The sequence below is a fragment of the Octopus bimaculoides genome, chromosome 25 (assembly GCF_001194135.2).
Source record: "Octopus bimaculoides isolate UCB-OBI-ISO-001 chromosome 25, ASM119413v2, whole genome shotgun sequence".
NCBI lineage: Eukaryota > Metazoa > Mollusca > Cephalopoda > Octopoda > Octopodidae > Octopus > Octopus bimaculoides.
Genome location: NC_069005.1, coordinates 6,698,752 through 6,703,686, shown reverse-complemented (window position 1 = coordinate 6,703,686; position 4,935 = coordinate 6,698,752). Strand labels below are relative to the sequence as shown.

Here is a 4,935-nt window from a genome sequence, read left to right as displayed (position 1 = left end):
TATATATATATATATATTATTAAAATGAAGATATGATTTATCGCATCACAATGACAACCTGCCACTCCATATATAAACTCATTTTTATTTAAATGAAGTTTTCTATTCAGATAAAGATTTTTTTAATATCATAACTATAATACGAAAGTTAGAATATGAATTGTTAGGTTTTTAAAAAATTAATATTACAATTTTGTTTAATGATATATATAGGAAATTTTAATAAAGAACCAAGGTTTTATCACTCGAATAAAGGTTATATTCTAATATAATATAACGACTTCGAATATAAACAACAGTAATACTAATATTAGAATAACATAATGACAATCATTTAATTAACAATCAAATCTTGGTTAATATTAATTTTAACATTAATTTAGTTCCATTGTACGCACATTTTCAGTTTTACAACCCAAATAACATATTTATAATTAATTATTGTACCAGTATAAAAAGACGTAATGATTTTTTAAAAAAATAATACTATAACATATTAGTTTTAATTAATAGTTTGGTTAATATTACCATTGTTTCACTGTACACATACTTTATGAAGTTTTAACGCCCGTCCCTCCAAGAAAAAAAAAACGATTATATTATATTTATAACTAATTACAATAAGGATATAAATATAATATATACGCGATTATTTTTATTGATATTACTATAAATTTTAGAAATAATTAATAGTTTAATATTATATTAAACACTAATTTAGTTTCACCGAACACGTAATGAAGTTTTACCACCTCGGTAACGATAATTAACAATTAATAGCAATACTAACATAAATACGTGATTATTATTATTTTTTATTGATAGTTGATATCATTTTTAAAAATTCACAAATTTCTCCGCATACGAAGTTTTAGTTTTACAATCCAATTAACGATTGTTTTATAATTACCATGTTAATATAAATATAAATATACTATACGTAAATATTCTTTATTAATACTAAAAATCTGTTAAAAAATAACGATTTAGTAAATATATTAAAAACACTTAGTTTCACTACATACATACGGTTTTAGTTTTATAATCCAATTAACAATTGTTTTGTAAGTAATTACTAAACTAATATTAACAATTATAATGTCGTAATGACTTCAACAAAGCCTCAGAAACTGACTTTTTTTCGTTTCAGATGAATTTAATTTTAAGTTTCTCCTCGTCACATCATTCATCCCACACACGTTGAACATTTTCGTCTTCATCCCAAACTTTAATCGTTACTCGTTTCCGTTTCCTCTGTTCCACAGACATTTCAAGAACAACAACGTGATTCAAGTAAGTGCTCAACACGTTTTTTCCCTTTCTACCTTAATTTCTACTGATTCCTCAAGTTTTCCCTAAAATTTTATTGTCGCATCAACCATTCACTTTCTCAGTAAATATATATACATGTATATATATATACATACATACACATATATAATGCTTTATATTACATTTTATATAGAATATATATATATTATATTTAGTTTATATATATCTGTGTATAATATAAATATATTTTACCATTTAGAGTTGTTCTTTTATATATATATATATATATATATATATATATATATATATATATACACATTGTTGATGTCATTTGTTATTTTTTAATTTAATAATTGAAAAAAGCAATTAACAAACAGTGTTTATTTCATTGCGTGTGGATGCCTGTGTTTTGTTAACATTAATTCAGCTTTCTGTAACGATATAGATATAGATATTCCATTATTATGGTATGGTGCTATAATAATAATAATAATATTAATAATAATGTCAGTTCTCGTTTACTGCAAGCTTTTGTCTATTGTTAGTATTTAAACTGTCTTTTGTGTTTCCACCGGCGAAAACGTTGGCGAATCTCCGGAGTGACATACAACTGGACCAACCGAAATATATTATAGACACGTATATATATAAATATATATATATATATATATATATATATACATACAGAGAGAGAGATTTATAGATACATACATATATATATGATATATATAGATATAGGCATATCTATACTTTATGGCCCCACCGGTTATACTTCTGCATAACTTTCTGGAAAATGCATATTTTTATATGATATTTTGCTGAGATATGTTTTCGAGGGTGGAGATTACAATTATAACATTAAAAAGATGTAATAATTATTTTAAAAGGGATTTTTGATCATTTTTCACTCTTCGATTGTTTCCTCATGTCTCTCTTTAAAATGCAAATTTTTAAATGACACTTGCAGAATTACATTTCCGAGACTGTAGATTACGTAATGTTGATGATACAAAGATATAAATCTGAAGAAACTGAAAAAAAAAAGCTACTGAAATTGATGGAAATAAAATTTAGGCGGGAAGGAGGAAGAACTCTCCAAAACTCCTCCCAAAAATTGTTTTAAAGATAAATTTCATCAGCATAATTCCATTCTCCATCCTCGTAAATATATCTCCGCAAAATATCGTTTAAAAATATGCATTTTTCAGCAAGTTATGAGCAATCAAAATTGGTGAGGTACCAATCCTAGTTATATTTACAGAGGACTGGTTCGACCGGAATATTTGTGTGTGATGGTGTTAGCTCTTAAAACGAGTCTAGGACGTTTACCACCCCCCATGGACAATTACTCCTGAGAACAGATGGTTTAATGTTTCTTAATATATTGGAGAGGGGGTAGTTGTCGTCGGGTGAAAATTGTCCCATCGGTGGGTAATTGTCCGGCAGATATAGACGACTTCTCGATCTTTTCAACTTTTATTAAGTATGTCACAAGTGGAGAGAGAAATGAAGTGCCTTGTTTAAGGACACAACGCATTGTCCCCTCCGTGAGTTCAATTCACGTCTATGAGACCTGGAACCGAACACTAACCATTAAGCCACACACCTTCGCACACTTTTAGCATATCCGGGACTGCATTATCCAATGTATGCAGTTTATTTTTTTTGACGGATCTGGGGACGACTGAACGCTATTTCTAGGTTGTCGATCAACTATTTGACGGTTTCCTTCGGTCGTTCGCACATAGGAATGGTAATAATGGTATTAATGAACAATGATTTCTGGCTTTGGTTCTCAAGGCCACACAGATCTTAGCTGAAAAGAAAGGAAAAGGCAGAAATGGTTGATTAAACCGCCCCTCTTCCCTGCATCTGACTCGTGACTTTATTTTATCGAACTTCAGTAGTATTAAAAAGACTAAGCTCACGATTGTAAGGTTGTATGTTCGATCCCCAGCCGCGCGTTGGGTCCTTGAGCAAGACGCTTTATTTCATGTTGCTCCAGTCCACCCAGCTAGCGAAAATGAGTTGTACCTGTAATTCAAAGAGGCCAGCCTTGTCACATTCTGTGTCGAGCTGAATCTGCCCTGAGAATTACGTTAAGGGCACGCGTCTGTGGAGTGCTCAGCCACTTGCACGTTAATTTCACGAGCAGGCTGTTCCGTTGATCGGATCAACTGGAACACTCATCGTCGTAACTGACGGATTGCCAATTATTAAAGACAAACAATATCGATCACTATCCAGGCTGGATTTGAAGTCTGAACGTAAAGTGACGAAATCAAATTATCTATAGAGTGTTTTGCTTTTGTTCGTCGACTCCTGGAGACCAGGCTAGCTCTGATGGAGCAGATCTCTGATCAAAGATGTTTCGGCCTTCACTTATCACGTCCTATTTTTCTCTGACTTGGGCAGCATTTGAACTGCAAACGTTGAATTGACAAAATAGTTAGCGCTTTGGACGATATCTGAAATAATGTTTCCTTTTTTTTAAAATTTAGATAGACAGTTAGTTGTGATTTGAGGAAAATCTTGCTGTTTTCTAAATATAACGTTGCTATTTTCTCCTTAATGTCGAGAGCAAAATCGTCATAAAAGCTACCCACCCAAACAATAGAACTTGTTGAATGAAGTTACGCAACATAATAGGGTTAAACGTCGAGTTTCAGTTACGAAACCTCAAGGCGCCAAATTTGCTCTCAAAATTATATACACAGAGATTCTTTAATGAAAATATCTATATTTCCTATAATTTATTATTATAATATTTTCAACGAGTTAATTTAGTTTCAGAAAATAAAGTTTTTTTTTTAACATCAAAAAAAATGTGAAAGATTTCTTAAACATTTTCTTTGTTTGGGTTTAATGTATTATCAATCTTGAGGCCTACTTCTGCATTTCTCTGTCATTGAACAACTTCCGGTGCAAAGAAGAATGCAAACAAAACTCGCACAATTTTACAGATAAACAATCTTTCGCATCCTTAATTATAATTAATTTCATTAATTTTTGTTTATTTAACTTTAGTGTTTTATTTAATTTTATTTTTGCTTTAGGCTGGGCGGCAATCTTTATTGTCATTATTATTATTATTATACGAAAATATAAGATAAACTAACAAAACATTTTTTTACTTCGTTATTATTAAATTATTAATTATTGGCGAAGATCCCCTAATTATTAATTTTATTAATAAATATTTAGATTTAATCTTTCCTGAAGTTATTTAGTTTAAGGTGTGTTTGCAGTTACATTATTTTCTTTGTTGTTATATAACAACATAACTCGCACAAATATAAACATTTTCCTTGTCATTATTACTGTCGTCCACTAATTGGCTGTTATTTCTTGATTATTGCTAATTTCACCAATATTTTCTTGTTCATTTCGTCCCATCCCCAACAATTTCGATCGCTTCAAGACCCGTGTCCACACACACATAATACATACACACATGCATGCATAGAAACACACACACACACACACACACACACATATATATATATATATATATATATATATATATATATATTAGGGGCAAAATTCAAAATTACAGGTAAAAACTCAATTAAAATCAATTTATAAAAAAATTTTAATTAAATTGAGCTTTACAGATTAAAATATATAAATATATATGTGACAGTGGATTTTCATCGATGAGTT

General features: G+C 29.8%; 1 protein-coding gene across 1 annotated transcript in view; it reads left to right on the top strand.

Moving 5' to 3' along the window:
- Positions 1-1,140: 1,140 nt before the first annotated feature.
- Positions 1,141-4,935, top strand: part of LOC106873018 (ATP-dependent RNA helicase DDX19A) — a 22,523-nt gene continuing 18,728 nt past the window's right edge. The window contains exon 1 of the mRNA XM_014920216.2: positions 1,141-1,293. The gene's annotated coding sequence lies outside the window, so the exon portion shown is untranslated. The remainder of the gene's footprint in view (positions 1,294-4,935) is intronic.